Here is a 21,565-nt window from a genome sequence, read left to right as displayed (position 1 = left end):
CACAGGGCTCTCACAGGAGGCCAGAAAGTCACCAATGGGGTTAGGACATGACACCGAGGAGAATGAGCCGTGCAAGGTGCTGTGGGAGCTGAACAAGAGCACCTGACTGGTGTCCGAACCACCCTGTGCTCCCACCCTGATCCTGAACATTTCAGGGGCCTCATCTCCTTTCACTACGAGGTGACATTGACTTAAACGACTTCGTGTAGCTCTCTGCCCCGCTCCCTCTGGCTGGCTATGGCTCACAGCTGTCCTTTTATACAACGGACCTTCGAAGGCAGCCCCTTCCCTTGATTGTCTGAGCGGTTGTGGCACAGTGGGGGATAGCTGCGCCCTTCAAACCAGGCAACTTGGGTTCAAAGCCCTGTTCTGTCACAGAAAGCAGGACCTCAAGCAGCTTAATCAACGTACCTATCCCGCAATGTCCTCCTCAAAAGTGGGAATAATATCACCAGCCTCACACGGGTGAGAAAAATACAAATGAGATAATGCACGCACTGTAATTATTATAAAAGGCCAACTTGTGACCCTAATGGCGAATTCCAGACCTAGGGGAGAGAAGAGCAGGCTGCAGCAGGGTTTGGAGAAGGCAGGAACCTTGTGGCTCACCTCCCAAATTGTCGGGCCCTGCTTCCTTACTGCCTAGGCCTGTGTTAGAGCACAGTCCAGCAGCAGGAGCCAGAACGAGAGCGCCCCCTCTGTGAGGACAGGGCCAGCCTCTCTTGCGGTACTTTCCTGAGCCCCTTCACCCGCCCTGAGCTGCAATAAGCTCCTATGCAAAAGTAGGAGCCAGCCCACCTGCAGCTCCAAGTCCACTTGGCAGGCCTCATGGTCCTGAAGCACTGGAGACCCAGCTCCTCTCCACAGGGTCTGCAAACCCTGAGTCTTAGGTGGCTCCCTGTGCCATATGAACAGGTCTGCAGACCACAGAGGTGGGCAGTGGGGTGGGGGGAGACGCTGCCAACAGGACGGAAGGTGTGTCTGATGGATGCCTGCCCCCCAAAACAGCAATAGGTGCACAATGAGAGTCCCCTGGTTGTCATAGAAACTCCCCACCCTTCTGGAAGTCTGGCCACTGTTGGAACCAGCCCTGTTGAGGCTATCCAAAGTGGATTGGTTTCTCAGGAATCATGCCACAACTGTCTTTACCTCCCATGGCCTTGGCTGATGAGCATCTTTGAAATTCCTAGTAACAATCAATTCTTCCAGGCTTGGTGGACAGAATCTGCCTTGTCTGCTCATTGCTAAGAATGCATTTGGAATACTTGATGGGAAATGTGGGTCTTGGTTCTATTTGCCAACTGAAGTGTTGATGCATATATAAACTATTCCTGCTGTGTATGTGTGCGTGTCTTAGCAATTGCTGTGTAACAAACCATCCTGAAACCTAGTAGCTTAAAATAGTAAACACTGATTATTGATTCCAAGCCTACAGGTAGGCTGGGAAATCTGGCCTCCACTGGGCTCACACACTGACATGAGCTGTAGGTGGAGCAGGCAGCTCTCCTCCCCTTGACGGGCTCTCACCTAAGTCTGGAGATCAGCAGGCTGGAAGATTATCTAGGATGTCCTCAAGCTGGGGAGCTGGGCTGCATGCAGAGGGCTTCTTGTCACCACCTGGGCTTCTTGTCAAGGTGACAAGGTTTTGAAGAGAGAGCAGAAGTGCTCAAGGCTTCTTGGGGCCCAGGCTCTGGACTGGCATGACCTCATTTCTGCCACCTTCTACTGGTGGAAGCAAGTCACACGACCAGCCCAGATTCTACACAGGAGAGAGAGATTCCTTCTCTCAAGGAGAAAGCTGCAAAGCCACGTTAAAATTATGTATGGTTGGGGGGGGCGGGGGCGGGAGAAGTGGGGTATCTTTGCTAACAATGTATTTCAATGTGGAAAGATTGAGTGCTGTGAAATAATTTTCTTTAAAAGCCACATGAACTTTGCAGTAAATTGCATTTCTAATTATGTTAATGCCTGATGAGGGAGTGAAGGAGTGAATGAATGAATGAATGTTAAAACTTGTCTTAAGCACCATTCCTTCCCCACTCTTGCATAGTGCAGGATTCCAGTCTGAATACCCAAGCTGCTCCATTTCTCCATCAGAACCCTTCACAATGAAGAGCCTGTGAATCGGGCTTTCCCAAGGCCAGCAGGGTGAAGTGAGGTCAGCAGGAATGGGACCCAGGCATTGTAACCCAACTCCAGAGTGATGCTGAAAACTGCCGGGAGCCGGATGCATTAGGACTCCTCTCTGGAGCTTTGTAACGGAGTAGTTGCTGAGTCTAGAGAATAAGTACACAGCTGTGTCCCTTTTAAAAACAAGTGGCACGAATGAGACCAACAAGATAATGTAGGACATCAATATCAATTGTACCTGGGAACATGATCCCAAGCTGTCTGAGTTGCCAAGGCGATGCCAGCAGGTCAGGGATCGGGGAGGCCAGTGTGGAGACTCTGGAAACTTCCACACTCCCTGCCCCTCCCCCTCGGGAACAGAACCAGCGACCCTGTAGCTATGTGGTTCTAATTTGCACTCTTTCATGTCTCACTGATGAATGGTTGCCTCCATATTCCAGTTCAGCTCTTGATGTCCCGTGTTCCCAACGTGGATGTGGTTTTTTATTCCTGGGGACACAGGATGGCTCCATCTAAAAGATAGGACCCCCAGTGTACTAAATGGCAGGCCTCCAGGAGCCTGCAGCCACCAAACCCTCCCATATGCTTGAAAACCTCCTCTTCTCCTCACCCGCTGTGTCCCACGTTGAAGGGAACCTGACAATGGTCCGATCTCTCTTGGGTTGTATTTCATTGGTGCCCTAGAAGCATCCTTGTGATCTGCCCCAGCTCAGAGCCCAGGCAGCTTTCCTTTTTGTTCTAAAAAGCCAGCAGGGGGAGCAGCAAACCCCCCAGAGCCCTGTTTTTATTTTTAACATCTGTCTCCTGCATACATTATACATAATCCCCTCTTCCCCCACAGTACTGTGACCAATTTGTTCTTTCTGGAAACAAGACTGTGGCTAAAAGGAAAAAAAATCCCAAATACTAAATAATTAACTCAAGGACATCTTCCAAGAAATATACAAGAATTCAAAAGAGTAATCTTCCACTTGAATGATTTGGGCCTCTATTAATTATAACTTGCTATTCATTGTGATTAATGATTGCCAGGATGCCATTTAGAACAGAAAGTTGGAAAAGAATATCAAGGGGAACTTGTCTTTGTGATAAGCTCTAGCCATGGAATAGTCTTTCCCAGGGGAAGGGGCAGAACTTCATTTCAGGACCATTTTAACACCAGTCCTAGCACCGCCTCAGAGAACACTCTAGAAGGAGCAATTGTCCTCCAGGGAGAGATCAGGGAGGCCCTGAACGGTTCCTACATCTTGGCTTTCAAAGTGATTGACAGCTGTGACTGAGGATGACAGCAGCAAATATGGGCAATACAAATTCAGAGAAAGTTGACTTTATGTTCTTAAATGAATTATTGCAACCAGCTTAACAACTGGTTGGAAGTTATTGGTAAGCAGTTCATACTCATCAGTTTCATGTTGGGAAGCCTTTCCCCCATGTTTGTATTTAGATCTATTTTCTTTTACTCCCCAGGCTCAATTAACACATGACGTGTATCACCTGCTAAGTCCAATACCAAATGTCCCACATACTTCAGATGACAGCCTGTAATTTAGGAGGAAGCCCCCTGGAGATACAAGCGTCATGAGCTGTTAGAACATGCTACAGTCCCGTGTGCCTTCTCCAGGGTGGTGAGGAGCTATTGATAACTCAGTGACACTGAGAATGTACCAGATCTACTTGGTATTTAAAGGCAACAATTGCAAATAAGCAATTGTATGAGCGTCTCAAAGCCCAGCAGTTTCAACCTCCACACAATTTCCTACAAGGATCCCTAGTCTTTGCCTGGTTTTTTAGAGTCCCTCAGCCTGCCAGGGAGCCACCCCAGAGGGGCCCCTTGAGGCTGCCCCTATCAGCTCTTCCTTGGGGATTCAGTTACTCAGGCACCACCCCTGCCCAGAAAGACAGGGAGGGGCCTGTGGAGACAGGAGCAGTGTTCAAGGTCACACTTACTCAAACAGGGCTCACCCAGCTGCCTAGCTCCAGCCTAGATTCTACCACTGCCTTCAGGCTGCATAAAATACTACTTAAGGCTCAGAGCATAGCTCCTTCCACTCCCACATCTGTGGCCATGTAACCTGTGACACACTCCAGTCGCTGAACAGGGCCACTCCAACCCATCACATGTGGATGGGGTTTTCTTCACCACATGCCAGCTAACGTATTGTGGACCACCTGCTAACCCACCACAGAACGTGCCACAGTTCCCAAGGCTCAGCCAGTAAAGCCTCAACTCCTGCCCTTGACAGATTTCCTCTCAGGGGACCTGTTGTCATTTTCTGGTTGAAGTCAGCCCGTACTCTCAGATCTAGAGATCTAGCTTTCTATCTTTGCACGCGCGCGCGCACGCGTGTGTGTGTGTGTGTGTGTGTGTGTGTGTGTGTTGATAAGGGAATGAGACCAACAACAAGGGCACTCTCAGGACCCTGATCTCTTCTCTCCCAAGTATCTCTGCCTCTGTATGACTAGGTAGATGCAGGTAGAAACCATTCTACCAACCCCAAGTGCATGAAGATAAGTGCAGAATAACCTACTGAGACTTAATTTGCACTGGTTTTGCTTCCGTGGGCGTCAATGAATGAGAGGTATTTACCCCTCTCCCATCCCAAGAGGCTTTTGCGTAGGCCAGCGGGACTGCCTAGTCTCCAGGGAGTTTTCCTGGCATTTGCAGCTCAGGTTGAAAGCCAGAAATCGCAAACGCCCAGGAGATAGCCATGCGTATGCTTGCATGACACATTACCTCCCCTCCACCATCTATGAAACAACCTCCATATGGAAGCTCTTGGGCGTTGCTGTATTTCATACAAATCACACATTGCCATTCTCCATGGGGTCACGGGCCAGGAAATTCGCACAAACTGCTGTCCTGCATACCATCACCCGTTAAACAGAGAAAGGGCCACTTGGCATTCTTCTCCCGATCGGTACTGAACATATACCTTGCCCCTCAGAACAGGTTTCCGTTGCAGCTGATCTTGAACTGGATCACCTTCCCCAAGTTCTGGACCTCGGGGAGCACGTCTTCGAGGGTAGGTCTCCTCCTCTCCGTCCTCCAGGCTGGTGCCTGGGACGCAGTCATCCCTTCAGCACTGCTCCATTTCCATTCAAACACTGAAACATGCTCCTGATAAGGACGGTGGGGTTTGATGTTGGGAAACTGTGTTTACATGAACACCTAGCTCCAAGTCTGCCAGCTCCCATTTTACTGCTGAATGGACCGTTAGCTCCACCTTTCTCCATCACTCATCAGTCTGTGGGTGGTTCTGGGTTTTGCTCTAATTTTCTAGCTTATTTTCAGCCCGCGCCAGCCTTCTCTCTATTCCTTCCTGTAGCTTCGGCTCCTCTTCTTCTCTCTCTTTCTCTACCGTTCTCATTCTCCTTTTAACTTTGCTGTTCTTCCTGCTGTTTTCCAGCTCCTTCTTTCTTTTCCTTCTTTATTCTGTATTCTTCTTGTGCTTCTGCTCCCACAGCCACCACTCCTCATATAATCGTTGCCTCTCTATCTCCCACAGCTTCTCTTGTTGTTGTTCAATAAAAGCTTTCTCCTTCTTCTGTGAGAATCCTGAGTCTCTCCATCGAGCGAGTTCCTGCCGACGTTTCTTTCCTTTCTCCTTCTTCAGGGCAGCCCTGTACTATTTTGGCTCAGTTTGTTCGGAAGCAGCACCATCTGGAGCGCTACTGTGTCGCCAGCCTCTCTTTCCATTTCTAAAACCTAAGCCAAGCCCTGACCAGTGTTCTCAGTGGTTAGAGTGTAAGTTTGCACACCCAAGGCTCACGGGTTTGATTCCCAGTCAAGGGCACGTACTAGGGTTGCAGATTCGATCCCTTGCCCCGGTAGGGGGCGCATGGGGGAAACAACCAATTGATGTGTCTCTCTCACATTGATGTCTCTCTCTCTCTCTTTCTCTCTCTTTCTTTCTCTCTCTCTCTCTCTCTCTCTCTTCCACTTTCCCTCCCTCCCTCCCTCCCTTCCACTCTCTCTAAAAAATCAATTGAAAAAATATCCTGGGATGAGGATAAACAAAACAAAACAAAAACCTAAGTCAACCTCCCACCACCCCATCCCAGAGGCCCAGCCCAGGTGAGCCTACTTCTCTTTCTGGCATCTCCTCTTCCTGCCCTCAGTCCTTCCTGGACTGTCCAGGCCAGTCATTTATAGTCCCTCTTACACCAATTAAAGGAAACACAATTCACCACAGCTAAGATTTGGAAACAGCCTAAGTGGCCATCAGCAGATGAATGGATTAGAAAACTGTGGTACATCTACACAATGGAATACTACGCTGCTGTAAAAAAGAAGGAATTCTTACCATTTGCAACAGCATGGATGGAACTGGAGAGCATTATGCTAAGTGAAATAAGCCAGTCAGTGAAAGAAAAATACCACACGATCTCACTCATTTCTGGATAATAAAGACCATTATAAACTTATGAACAAAAATAGATACAGAGGCAGAGCAGCATCAAACAGACTGTCAAACTACAGCGGGAAGGCCGGGTAGGGTTGGCGGTGGGGGGGGGGGGGAACGGGGGGGGGGCCGGGGGAAGGTCAAGGGGGGAAAAAGGAGACATATGTAATACTCGTTGTAATACTTTAAGCAATAAAATAAAATTTTTTTTAAAAGGAAACATTTCTAGATATTTCTGATATGGTTTGTTGTTGATTTGTTAGTTGACTACATGCTCCAGGAGGGCAAGAACCACGCCTTCTACTCCTCGGACACCCCTAGCTGATGCCAGTTTAAACGCAGGCCTCTATCTGTAAAGCCCCAGGCCACTGGTGTATTCTAGAAACACCCACCCCAAGAGGACACTATCTGGGGCCTGGAAGTAAATCCTCACTGCCTCTCCCCTCGTTCCCTTTGCCTTTCCTACTTAAAGCCAAGGTTACACCACCTCTTCATGCAGGTTTGAGAGGAGTTTGGAAAATCAAAAGTGCCTTAAATCAGTATTTTGTGAACAGAACCAAATTCAAGAGAGGGAGCAGCCAACCAGCATCAGTCTATTAAGGCCCGACTTGCTTGGTTTGGTGCTATAAGTCAACAGTTTGCTCAGCTGGATGGATTGATTGCCCTGCCAAGGGCTTGCACAGTGAACTGGCCGAGCCTTGACATCCCTCTCTGCTTTAGGATTGCCCCAGGGGCCACGCCCTTCATTCGAAGGAGATGAGATTATCTACTTGGCTCCAAAATCGCAGTTCTGGGCACCTTTGCTATAGCACCTTTGCCACAGACAGCGTTGCCACAAGCACTGGCTGTAAAAAAATAAATAAATAAATAAATAAATAAATAAATAAATAAATAAATAAATAAATAAAATAACTGTTGACAGTTTGGGTTTTTCTTTGGTTGGTTGGTTGGTTTCATTTTTCCATTGACAAATTGACTGCCATAAAAAATATAAAATAACTGGTTGGGGTTTTTCTTATTTGCTTTCATTTCTCCATCGATGAATCAATTGCTGTAAAAAAAGATAAAATAACTGGTTGACAGTTTGGTTTCATTTCTCCATTGATGAAGTGCTTCCATTTTTATATGATATAAATCTTAGTCCACATTTCCCAGAGACCTTAGGGTCATTTATCAATGGCCATGTGACAGCACGCCGAAAGCAAACAGTGTAGGGGCTTCCGCAAGCAATCCAAAGCTGTTACAGCCACGCATTTAGCATTTGGGAACCGATCTCTCTCTTAATGAAGGAAGGAATTTTAGCGAAAAAGAAAAGGTGTGATGCTGAACAAGGAAACGCATCAACATGCAAAAACAGCGCATAATACTATGTAACGGGAGACTTCAACCACAAGTGCTTAAGTACAGCCCCCAAATAAATTCAGTTATTTGAGCAGGATTGCTATGAATCTACACACACTTTAAATGTATTCAAAAGTTTTGTATTTTGCAATAAAGTCATGCTTTTCTCCTTTTTAGGCAAAATTGCCCATGGCCAATTAGTTAGGTGGCGAAACTGCTTGTGGCAAAGTTGTCTACGGCAAAGACGCTTACGGCTAAAATACTGGACCCGCAAAATCACAACATTCCTCTGAACCAGGCATCTCCTGCACAGCAATTCTCAGCCGGGACCTTCTTGCCAACCTGTTTCCTGGAACACTATGTGCTGAGAGGAGTGGAGGGTGAATCTAAAGCCATCCCCAGGCCCCCCCAAAGATATTTTAGGGTCCCTCAGAGGCAGCCCAGGGAGGACACTGGCTGACCAGAGATTTCAGTCATTCAGTATCTTAGGATGGATAGCACAGCCTATGCTGAGCAGCTCAGGGCTTACCCAATGTTTTCTCGGCTCTTCAGCGTCCATGAACAGCCTTCTTTTTACACCTGACCCATCTATGGCAGTAAATCCCAGGTGACACCAGCAGCCACTACCCATCTGTGTCTTTTTAAAAGGCTCCCAGCAAAGGCACCTGCTTCTACCACTAGTTCAGCCCTCCCTCCCTGTCTTCTCGTGTTGGTCAAGGGAGAGAGGAAAGTCCCCACAGGCTGATTTCTCATCCGAGGTGCCCGGACAGATACCCAGCTGAGCCCAGTGTGCGCAGGTCTCCGGCTGGCACTGCCTCATCCTCCGGTGACCCTTTCCGCCCGAGAGCCCCGCTCTGCCCCGCACGGCTCTGCCTGGCTGCCCGCACTAGCTCCGTTTCTGGAGATTGCACTTCCCCAGAACCGTGTGCTGCGTGGGGGTGGTCCGTGCACAGCAGACACTCGGGTGCAGCCTCCCCAGGTGTCCACAGGACTTCTCTGCCAGATTGGGTGGCTGAATGCCATCTCCCTGCCCCATCAGCTGCGACTCCATAGTTTCTGACCCGCATTTCCTGTTCCTTGTACTGTACACTCAGCCTGTTAACAGCTCGATTCCCTCCCTCTGTGCAGTCAGATTTGATCCACCAGAGCGTCACCTGTTCTGTGGCAACAGCCCTGCGTGTGCAGTTGGCCAGCGGTCAGCCCACCCTCCTCCGGGGCCTCCCCGTCAGACCCCGGGCCTGCCTGCCTGCTGGGGTGCCGATGGCAGGAGAGGGGCCCCGGGCCCACTTCTCACCTGCACGCGGCCGATTTGTCACAGGCTGACAGGAGCTGGGCGCATGGCGGGACATAGGCTCTTATTTGTAAACATCACTCAGACTTTTGCATGGACTTTTTTAAAGTCAGGAAATGGGGTCTGGATTTATAGACTTTGTTAGCAACCTACTTGTCTTACTGGATCCAGAGCCTGTAGGCCAGACTACCAAAGAGCTTCCTTCCAGTGAGTTGTGAGCGTTCTTGCCAACATTTCACACACTAACAAGGGGTCAGGTTAGAATACTGAAATCTTGGACAAGCTTCTTTCAAGGAAAAAAGAAAAAGTTATAATGAATGAGGACTGATAGCTCAATTTTGAAAATGAAATGTATTTTTATAGCACTGCCTTTATAATTACTCAAAGGTGTGTATACATTTTGGGACATGTATATATCATAGAGGGGAACATAAGACTAATAAAAAATTATTTACCATTATTGTAATAATTTAGTGAATTAATACATTAATAGCACCAAAATAAAATTTTACTCCCTCAAGTCATTTGCAATAATATTTAGTAATTCTCAGTATTCCAAGTAGTTAAAGTAATAATTAACGCTTTTAATAAATCATGTTATTTTATTTAATTGTCCTTCTACCTTGAAAAATTAGTATTTCCTTATAATTAAAACATTTAAATTAATTATAAATATTTTTATATGATTCAGTCTATTAATAACAATTTAATAACCAAACTTTAAATATGTCCTCATTCTAATCATAAAACTATTTTAAAGACTTTTAAAAATAGTACCCAAGTATTTATATTAGCCAATTATTCCTGTTGATGTAAAAACATTCTAATTTGCTCTTGATAAAAGCTGCTGATATTTAAAAATAGGCCAGATAATTTTAATAAATAATACATAACATTTTGTAATGAGTGTATACAGCCTATTGACATGCCTGCAATAACTAAAAATGGACACTAGAGGGAGGTAGATAGAGAGGGTGAGAAGGAAGGTAAAAGAGGGGATAGATACTGTGCTTGAATGAAGAATGCATTGGTTTGACCTCTCTGATGCTCATTTGCTGGAGGCCATTCCCAGGAACCTATTTAGAAATCTGATGTGTGATTCACGTAACATGAATTTACTTCGTTTGGAAAAAGACCTGAGTTCCTCAGGCCTGTCTCTGAAGAAAGAAACTCATTATCATGCTCCCTCTACCCACCCAATACTTGTATAATGGATTCCAGTTTTCAAAATGATTTCATAGACATTATCTTATTTTGGAGGCAATGTGGTGTAGCAGAAAGAAAATTAGACTTGAGTCAGGAAACCTGAATTGTAGTCTGGTCTCTTCCACCAGATGCCGATGACCTTGGATGAGGTACTTAACCTGTCTGGGCAGAAGCTTGCTCATATGTAACATGCCAGTGTTAGAACAGATTATCTCGAGGTCCTTTCAATTCCAAAACTCTATAATTTTATAATATAGCTTGAGAGAGAGAGAACCTATAGTGTGTGTGTGTGTGTGTGTGTGTGTACCTTAAACAGAATTCTTTAAAATAAAACACTACTCTGCCTTCACTGAAAGCATTTTCTCCTTCTGCCTTGGAGAAATAATGCAAACGCCAGGATCTCCCAGGTAGCAAAACAGCACCTCTGGGATTCAGCAAGTACCAAGATTGGGATACAAAACCTAATGCCTATATGAAATGTTTCCATCAACTTATAAAATAAAAGTCTAATGAAAGCAGTGGCTTTTTATTATTATTTAGATTTAGATCATCCCCTGCAGTGTTGAAAACCCAAAGGCAACCTCCTGAGTTTAGTGGGATCTCAGAATGAAATGAAAACTGAACATGGCGAGGAAAGTAGATGCATTAGATATCATCGGCCTACCTAAAAGCAATTCTTGTTCTTTGTTTTTCGTGTGCTTCTTTAAGCCCAGCAAACAGCACAAATGCTGAAAGCTCATTAGAATTTTAAAGAATTCTGAACTTGCTGATCAATTCTAACTTAGGGAATTTCTGAATTATTTTCTTGTCTTCACTCTGGCCCCTCTGTGTCATTTTCATTAATGTAACTCAAAGCATCTCATCCCCAGCTAGAAGAAATCCTTTAACTCTCTTGTCTAGGAGTGTGTGGCTGCACGCCTTGCTTTTCACCCGCCTCTGCCTCTCAGCTCCCAAACTTATGGCTCAAGAAAAAAAAAAAAAAAAAAAAAAAAAAGACAGATTCTAGGAGAGCTAGAAGTGTGCACTGAGATGCCTATTCAAGGATGGGGGTGGGGAAGGCTGCGGGGGAGGGTGGACTCTGTTTCATGGACTCTCAGGTAGCGACTTGGGCAGGAGGCCAGGAAGCCCAGAGGACGCAGGCTAGGAGAGACCGCTGCAGAGTTCCACAGAGCAGCCGTGTAACCTGGCTAAGGCGAGCTCCAAAGGGTGGCTCACGGGCCAGTGCAACCCAATGGGCAGAGCAGAGCAAGCAGTCAAGGTTATGCAGAGGGCATTTAGAGTCTCAGGTACTGTGGCTGTACGAGGATCAAATTGAAAGCATGCATGCACGTTGAAAGAAGGACCAGCAAGTATGAACATGAGAAGCATCGAAAAGCTTTCAATTTGATTCCTTGAGCCCCTTTCTACAGAGGAATTCCAACTTAAGAGAAGCATTTCATTCAATAATATTGATTAAGCTCCCACTGGCCCTGTTCTAGGCACTACATACATCAGTGAACAAGCCGGACAAAACCTCTGCTTTGATGGACATCGTGTCCCTGGGAGGGGACAGAGACAAATACATCTTCTAATAATATGTTAGAGTTTGCAGGCAGCTGCCATGGGAAAAATGTCAGTAAGATAAGAAGGATAAGAAGGATTAGGGATCAGGGACGGACTGTGTGCTACGTGAAAGAGTGGTCAGTATGCTCCTCCCTAAAAAGGTGAGGGGAGAGCCATGCAAGTACGTAGAGGAAGAGCATTGCAGGTAGAGGAGCAGCCAGTGCAAAGGCCCTGAGGCAGTAGCAATATGTTCAAGGGAGAGGAATGTGGTGGAAGCAGAGTGAATGAGAGGGGATAGTATAAGGACATAAGGTCAGAGAGGTAATCATTGGAAAAAACATGTAGAATATTGGGTGCAATTGTGAGAACTCTATTTTTCACTTTGAGTGAAATAGGGAACCACTGGACAGTTCTGAGCAGAATTATATTTAACTAGAGGCCCGATGCACAAAAATTTGTGCAAGAGTAGGCCTTACTTCCCCCGGTTGCCGGCATCAGCTTCCCTTCAGCACCTGGGACCTGGGCTGGCTTCCCTCCAGCCCTGGCTTCGTCAGGAAGGACATCTAGAATGACATCCGGTCTAATTAGCATATTACCCTTTTATTATTATAGATAGGATCACTCTGGCAACTGTGTTGAGATTAGCCTGAAAGGAGTATATAACTCAATGTTAAATAAGACTTTCCAAGCGAAATGGCCTCCCAACTGGGGCAGCCTCCTAAAACCCCTGAGCCATACCTACGATGCCCCTGTCCCTTAGAGGGGTCCCTGGGCCACAGCAGGATGATAAGTCTCTTGAGAGGTGATCCTGCCGTGAGGTGAAGGGGGCTTGCTCATTCCTTCTTGGCTGGGGCCACTGCAGGACGGCATGGCAGCACCTGTGGCCCCTTCCCAGAATGCTTTCCACGCACTCAACCTTCTCCAGATCAAGCCCAGAGCGGCCAGCCTCAGGAAGCAGAGGCCGGGGGAGAGCAGAGGCTCCTTCAGCTTATAAAGGAGCCTGCACACACCTGATCTTTCATGAAGACCCCTTGCTCCAGACCTCAGTCGCTTCCCTTCTCCATCCCTACCCCCTCCACGCAGCCCCCTCCTTCAGGTCCCCAGCCCGGCCTTCTCCTCCTCCTCTGTACAGTGGAAACTCCACCCCTCCCCACAGGAGGAGGCACTGTCCCCTTGGACCCTAGCATCTCAGCCGTCAGCAAGATGCCCTCTCGTTGGCTCTTAAGCGGGGTTGGGAGGATTGGGACATAGGGAGGGGACACTCATTTCAGCCACAATGACTGGCACACGATGGGCATTTAGTGCCTCGGGGCCAGGGATGCTACATATCCAACAGTAATCAGGACAGTCTTTTTCCATCCCAAATGCCAATAATCCCACTAAGAATCATTCGAGTGCTTGAGAGTGAGAGCAGAGGCAAGAGCCAGACCCCAGGCCATTCCCACCTGGGAGAGGCATGGCTGATTTTCTCACTGGTTTGCCCAAGAAGCAAGCGTGTTTCTCCAACAGGAACTGTAATTTAACATTAATTGTTCTTATAGAAAACATATGAGGAAGGTTAATTCCTCCTGATAGCATGCTTTTGACCTTGCCCCTGGCAATATATTGTATAGCACGGGAAGATGAGCTGCCTAGGGTGAATCCTGACTCTACCACAGATTGATTAGTAGTGTTGCCCTGAGCAGGTTACCTACCTAAGCAGTTTTGTCATCTGTAAAATGGGGAGAAAAACAGCACCCATTTCACGTGGATGTTGTGAGAAAATATGTGTTGGGGCTGAACTCCCTAGTGCTCAGGAAATTTAATTCCCTTCTTGAAAACACATCTGTTCAACCTGTTCCCTGCCTCTCCTCCCCTCAAAGATCATAATATGTAATACAAAACACACCAAAAAATGGAGTGTGTGTGTTTTTCACATTGCCTGGTTAGTGACTGCGGCCCCAAGCCGTAATCCAATGTGAATCTAAACAAGTTACTGTTTTGCCAAAGCTCACAGGGCTTGGCAAGAGCAGATGGCTGTCGGCTGTGACACATCCCAAGGGTTGCTCCATAATCGCACAACATTCAAGGCATTTGGAATATAACACCCCATACAACCTGAAGGTGAGGTTACTCTGAGCGTTCTTATCTCTTCCAGCAAGGCCATCTGAGCAAAACAAGAAGCCAACTGAACTGACCTGTGAAAGAGCAGGCAAATCACCACCCCAGCCCTGGCTGTTTTAGGCAATAGCCTGGGCCTACTGTTCTCCAAGACCTTTTGGGCAGAACTGGAACCGAATAGCAGGTTGGTGGGGTTTTTATTAGGTTTTTGAAACGCTTCCCTGAGTTGTTACTCTGTTCTTTCCCCCATTTACTTCCTTGAACCTTTCAGGTAGAGAAGTAAAACTGCGTCCTTTCTTCTCCCACTGAAGTCAAATGGCCTAGAAGGTGTTCAAATCATAGCACAGTCTCCTTTTTCACCAAGTCAGCTGAGTAGATGGGAAACTGGCCTGGACATGTGTGTATGTGGTGTATGTACATAGGGATAGGGGTATATGTGGGGGGGGGGCCTGTATGTGGGGAATGTGTGTGTATGTATCCCTGTGGTATGCAATGGTGTGTATGTATGTGTTGTGTGTATGAGTATGGTATATGGTATGTATAGTGATGTGTATTGTGTGGTAGGTGTGTGGAAGCAATGTGTGTATGTAAGGAGAAGGGTGTATGTGTGTATATGTGTCTGGGTATGTGGGTATGACATGTATGTGGCATGTGTATATGTATGTGTAGTGTGGGGGGAAGTGTATATATGTGGGGGAGCGGTATGTGTGTCTGCCTGTGTGTGTGTGCCTGTGTGTGTGTCTGTGTTGGGCAGGCAGAGAGCCAGGAATGGAGACTGCTCCAAGTCAGACCTGACCTGGCTTTGCTAAGTGCCTGATCTTTGAGTGGTTTATATACATAATATCTAAACTGCACAATTACACAAGACTTGTTTACAGATGAGGAAACTGAGTTTCAGAGAGGTCAAGGGTAGGTAACTTGCCCAAGGTCATATAGACAGTAGCAGAATAACTGGGATTCAACTAGACCTGGACACCCCTAAAGCATACATGCTTTATGTTCTCAGGTAGTTCTCAGGTAGTTTACCATATAACAGGCTAGGGCAGTGGTCGGCAAACTGCGGCTCGCGAGCCACATGCGGCTCTTTGGTCCCTTGAGTGTGGCCACGAAGTTTCATTCGCACTGTACGTGTTTTGTGGAAGAGCCACACTCAAGGGGCTGCAGTTTGCCGATCACTGGTCTAGGGGAAATGAAAACATTAATGTTTTAGTCCGGATTTCTTTCCCTTTCATGGTTCCTTTTCCCCAAAGTTCTTTCTATCCATTAAGTGTCTTGGTGTCAGGAATTAACTGTGTGAGTGGATTTAGGAGGGGGAAGCAGAGTTGGGTCTTACAATCCTGTCAACAATCACAATTCTTCACTCTGGCCCTTAACAGTGAGCGAGAGATGACAAAAGAGGAAGAGGGAAGAGACAACTCAAACCATCTTCAAGGAATTGGTTGGAGGAGGCGTTGGCCATGGAAAAATGATGTTTGGTCATAGTTATTTGTAAGGTAGTGTCATGGGACATTAGCCCAAAAGAGCATGGCATAGAGCAGTGGTTTTTAACCTTCTGGCCCTTTAAATACAGTTCCTCATGTTGTGACCCAACCATAAAATTATTTTCGCTGCTACTTCATAACTGTAATGTTGCTACTGTTATGAATCGTAATGTAAATATCTGATACGCTGGATGGTCTTAGGCAACCCCTGTGAAAGGGTCCTTTGACCGCCAAAGGGGTCGCGACCCACAGGTTGAGAACCGCTGGCATAGAGAGTCTATAGGAAAGGATGATGAGTGAAATGAATGGGGTCAGAAACAGAATGGCTGGCACCTACCAGGTGCTTGACAGATTCATGGGGGGCCATTTGGCCTCAAGCCTCTCACAAGTGAGAAGCTGAGGATTTCTTGGCTCCATTAACTCATTCAAACACAAGGGCTGAGATCTGGGTCATAGTGGGGCTGTGGAAGAGATGCATAGAGCATCTGTCAACAGCAGCAACTCTCTAGCTCTATTCCTTCCATTTGGCCCAAGATACCCTGGGACCATCTTGGCTGTGGGGAAACAGTCCCAGGGGACAGGCATTGCAGCACATTGAGTAGACATTGGAAGGACTTAAAATATCTGGGAAGAAAGGAAAAGCAGGCATTAGATTCAAGGTCTAAGAGGCATGAGGCATTGTAACCTGTTACTATCGAACAAAAGAACATATGCAAGAGAGTACTAAAAATATTTTGAGCTTGGTAGAAATGCCGGTGGGATTATTTTCCCTAAAGAAATCCATGGTAGGTTGGTTCAGTTCATTTATTCATCCAACAGATATTTATGAGTGCCTACTGTCTAATTGTGATTTCAGGGCCAGACATACAATGAACAAGGACTAGTCCCTGCTCTTTAAGCAACTATGTCTGTTGGAAGAGACAGGATATAAGTAAACATATAAATGAGATCATTCCAGCTTGTGTGAGTGCTATGAAGACAAAAATAAAAGCAAGAGAGCAACCTGTGGTGGGAGGAGACGATCTTCCACCGACGGGCTCTGCAGTTGGTCAATGTTGGATTCGAACCCCAGCTCCACCACTTCCTCTTGGTAAGTTACTCTCCCATGCCCTGGTTTTCTCATCTCTAAAACAGGGCTAATAATACTCTGGCTTTGCAGAGTGCTTGAGAGATGGATGACGACAAGCAGGTGAAGCACTAGCAAGTAGTTAAGAGCTCAAAAAGTGAATGTGACAATGGGATTCTTTATACACTACAGGCCAGTTGCATGAATTCATGCATGGGTGGGGTCCCTAGGCCTGGCTGGCTATCAGGCTAGCCAGGGGGAGGGGCAGCTGGAGGTTGGCTACTGCCCAATCGGGGCAATCAGGGCCCATTGGGCCTGGCTGGTTAAGGGGAGGGACCGCTGGAGGTTGGCTGGCTGTGGGAGGTTGGCTTTGGGAGAGCACTGACCACCATGGGGCAGCTCCTGCATTGAGCATCTGCCCCTGGTGGTAAGTGCGCATCATAGTGACTGGTTGACCAGTCATTCCGGTTGTTCTGGTTATACCAGTAGCTTTGGCTTTTAAATATATACTAGAGGCCCGATGCATGAAATTCGTGCAAGAGTAGGCCTTTGCAGCCATGGCAGCTGCCTTGATCCCTCCCTCGCAGCCACAGAGGCTGCCTCGATCCCGCGGCTGCAGACCTGGCTTCATCTGGAAGGTCATCTGGAAGGAGTCCAGATTGCCATTCAGTCAATTTGCATATTATGCTTTTATTATTATAGATAGATATTTTATTGATTTCAGAGAGGAAGGAAGAGGGAGAGAGAGATAGAAACATCAATGATGAGAGAGAATCATTGATTGGCTGGCCTCCTGCTCTCCCCACACTGGGACCGAGCCTGCAACCTGGACATGTCCCCTGACTGGGAATCAAACTGTGACATCCTGGTTCATAGGTTGAAGATCAAACACTGAGCCATGCAAACCAGGCTGATGATGGGGATCTTAGTTGCAAGTAGTATGTACTTCTGCAAGTTTAAGCAGCAAAGGAATTTAATAAAGGCTACCTCAGGGAATATGTAAGAGGGCCAGAGAATTAGGCTTGCATTCTGGATGAGTGTGCAATTGCCCCTCGACTGTTCCAGTGGAAATCTCATCTCAGCAGTTTCCATGGTTAAGCTTGCCTATAGGGCACTACCATTGGGAGCTCCACCACTGTGGCTTCCAAAACCAGGTTATCTCTATTATTTCACCTGACTAGATTCCACTCAGCACCTCCTTCTTTGAATTCCAAATTTGTATTTATATGGGTACTAGAGGCACAGTACACAAGATTCGTGGACTCAGGGAGAGGAGGGTCCCTCAGCCTGGCCTGTGCCCTCTCACAGTCCAGGAGCCCTTGGGGGATGTCCGACTGATGACTTAGGCCCTCTCCCTGTGGGGAATGGGCCTAAGCCATCAGTTGGAAATTTTTAGCACTGCTGCAGAGGCAGGAGAGGCTCCCATTACCACCACTGCACTCACCAGCCGTGAGCCCGGCTAATGAGCCAGCCATGAGCCTGGCGCTCCCCCTGTGGGAGTGCACTGACCACCAAGGGGCAGCTCCTTCTTTGAGCATCTGTCCCCTGGTGGTCAGTGCACATCATAGCGACCGGTCATTCCACCGTTTGGTCGATTTGCATATTAGCCTTTTATTATATAGGATGTCTGATTGACAGATTGGAAGCCCTGTGTAAAATCTGGTTCCTTGGGAGGATAGTGAATTGGGTTTACAGTTTCATCCTAGAGAGGCAGGACCCATAAAATGGGAAATTCTTCAAGCATAAGAAGGATGATGAGCAGTGATGGGTGCTATGAATCTCAGGTGTCCATGGTACAGAGCAAAAACACCCATGCCCAAAACTACTCCTTCTCTCCTCGAAGAAAACAAATCAGCACAGTCAAAGATCATCTTTGTAAGTGTGGCTTCTCTTCTTCTGAGGTTATTTTAAAAAAAAGAGGAAAGGAAATGGGGAAACAACAAAGGGATAGCATTTTACACCATTATATCAGCAACATGTAAAAGTCCAACAATATCATGCATTGATTAGCAGGTGGAGAAAAGAAAATTCTCATACGTGGCTAGCGGGAGTGTGGATTGACACAGCCATTTTTGGCATGCAATTCAGAAATGATCAATGGAATTAAAGGTGTGCATGCTCTATGACCATGGAACCTATGAAATCCACTCCTAGAGAAATTCTCAAGCGTACACACAAAGAAACATATATAAAATGTTCACTGCAGGACTGTGGGTAGTAGTGGGAAACTAGAAAAAAAACAACAGAATGCACACCAAACAGAAAACATAAATAAACTGTGGCTTATCAAATAATGAAATAGCATTCTGCAGTTATAATAAATGAACTTACAGCATCATGGGTAGATGCCTAACACATGAAAAAGAAAGTTACAGAAGGGGGAAAAAAAAAGCAAACCACAGTCTGATATCAATTAAATAAAACTTGAAAATGTAAAACCCTGCAGTCACACGTTGATGGGTATATTTACATGGCGTGAAAGTGTAAGTAACATGTGAGGGTGATAAATACCACAGTCAGATGGTGCATCTCTCTGGGGAGAGAAGGAAGGAAATTAAAGGAAGGCTTCGATTATGTATAAAATATGATGTCTACATAAACAGGCTCCTGTTTGTGATTAAAATGTTTTATAACTTAAAAAAAAACACCTTAAAGCGGGGGTGGATATAGAATCAATCAACTCTGGGTAGAGACTCTGACTCTTCCACTTACTGGAAAAAAATTGTAAACCACTTTTCATCTGGAAAATGGGACTAATACTACCTGAAATTATCTCTTTTCCAGGACAAAGGTGGTAGTACATCAGGGGTTTCATAGGTTCCATCTAATTTTACCCAGTAGCGCTGTGGTGGGGACCAAAGGGAAGTGCCTGGGTAGAGGGCCACTCCGGTGCTCATGAAAAGCTGAGATGTTTTGCTGGGAGGTGTGGGTGGATCCTGGAAGCACAGAAGGAGCGAGGTGATCTCGGGAGGTTTGCTGTCCCAGGGAGCCAAGGTCCTATCAGGTGGGTCCAGAATTCCCCAGACCATCGCAATAGGGTCTGAGATGTGGGGAAGACACTTGCTGATATCAATTCTTGCTGCACAGAACTTCTAACATCATTTCAAAAAGAGAGTATGGGGTAGGGGATGCCTTTTAAAGACAAACGAAGCCTTCTCGGGCTGGTGTCAGATGGAGAGGCCTGCAGAGACACATCTGTTTGGCTCAAGTGCAGGGCAGCACCAGCCAGGGACCAGACGGTGATTTCAAAGCCAATCAGGTTGGCCAACCTGCCAAAAAGGGCTCTCAGTAAGCCTCCACCAACCTTAAGGAGAACCGACTGGCACCTTCCCCATAGAATCAGCCTTCAAAACATTGCATGCAAATCTTCAGTGGACTCAAGACCAAACAAACTGCCTAGTAAATGTTTGCAGTGGGTTCCAGAAATGGCAGTGTGTGTGGGGGGGGGATGGGCGGAGCGGGAGGGGAGGGGTTAGTTTTGTTGTGCTGTGTTTATTTGAGTGTTGTCTTTTTAGATGGGGACAGCAGGAAAGAGCTGAAGACAATTAATGATCAAAGCCTGGGAAAAAACACTTGAGCCAACTTGTGCTGATTTTCTTCTGCCTGAAAATGGGGGAAACCCATGGATTACTCAAGCTTAATTGATGCTTTTGCAGTAAAGGAAATGAAAGGTGCTTAATTCATATATACACTCTCGGAGGCCCATTACCAAGCTGTCACCCCATAAGCCAAGCCAGTAGGTTTTCCTTGGGTTCTGCTGTCTGTGCTCACACCAATCTGCTCCCAGCCGTATGTCAATCCCCGGGCACCTGGCCGGCCGGTTGTTTACGAGGAAAAAGTAGATTTGAGAACGTGGTGAAAAAAAAACAATCTGGACAGAAAATCAACACCTTGGTCTTTGCAATTAACAATTAAGCAATTTAACGTGTTCTCCTTGAATTGCAATTTTTCTGGCCCTAGCCCTGAAATAGTACTGAAAAATATATCCAAAGTCACAGCAACTGTGGTGACTGAACTCAAACTTCTTGGGCAGGTGCTTAACTCCCTGAGTCCCAGTTTCTTCATGCATCTACCATGGAGACCTATACGATAGGGACGGCACTTTTCTCAGAGTTGCAGTGAGGTTTGAGTCACAGAAGATACGAGTGACACAGACTGAATGTTCCATAAATGTTATTCTCTTCTCCCTGGCATTTATAATCTTCATGTATATGGGCCACAGTGCAGGAGGAGAAAAAGAGTACAGAAAAATGTGTAGCATGCAATAGCAGCTGCGCTTTGTTAGCTAACTAGTTCTTCCTACCCTGACCAAATGAATGTAAGTGTAATAGCCGTACATACTCAAAAACCAAAGAGTGTACCCCAAAAGTCAGCACACGATGAACTATAAAATTATACATAAACTAGAGGCCTGGTGCACGAAATTTGTGCACGGGAGGGGGTTCCTCAGCCTGGTCTGCACCCTCTCCACTCTGGGACCCCTCGGGGGATGTCCGACTGCCGGTTTAGGCCCCAACCCACAGGGTTCTGCTGTTCTCACACCAATTGCAGTTGGACATCCCTCTCGCAATCTGGGACTGCTGGCTCCTAACCACTCTACCTGCCTGCCTGATCGCCCCTAACTGCCTCTGCTTGCTGGCCTGATTGCCCCCTAACCGGTCCCCTGCTGGCCTGGCCACCCCCTAACTGCCCCCCTGCCAGCCTGGCCACCCTCTAATTGCCCCCTGCCATCCTGGTCCCCCCTAACTATCCTCCTGCTGGCCTGGTCACCCCCTAACTGTCCAGAAGGAAGTCGGACATCTGGAAGATGTCCGGTTGACCTGGTCTAATTAGCATATTACCCTTTTATTAGTGTACATGAGGTAGCTCTTCAAATCACATGCAAACTGTCCAAGTGAAGAGCATGAAACAAGTAAGCAGCAAAGCCTCTGCAAGACCATATTTCCTGGTAAGTGAATGCCTTTTCATTCCAGCTCTTGTTGCTAAAAGCATGTCTGAAAGGGAG

General features: G+C 46.7%; 1 pseudogene; it reads right to left on the bottom strand.

The window, feature by feature from the left end:
* Positions 1–3,999: 3,999 nt before the first annotated feature.
* LOC118679216 lies at positions 4,000–19,589 on the bottom strand (annotated as a pseudogene).
* Positions 19,590–21,565: the final 1,976 nt, after the last annotated feature.

This window comes from Myotis myotis, unplaced genomic scaffold, assembly GCF_014108235.1.
Source record: "Myotis myotis isolate mMyoMyo1 unplaced genomic scaffold, mMyoMyo1.p scaffold_m19_p_1, whole genome shotgun sequence".
Taxonomy (NCBI): domain Eukaryota; kingdom Metazoa; phylum Chordata; class Mammalia; order Chiroptera; family Vespertilionidae; genus Myotis; species Myotis myotis.
The sequence above is the reverse complement of the archived record's forward strand: the minus strand, read 5'-3'. Positions and strand labels throughout refer to the sequence as shown.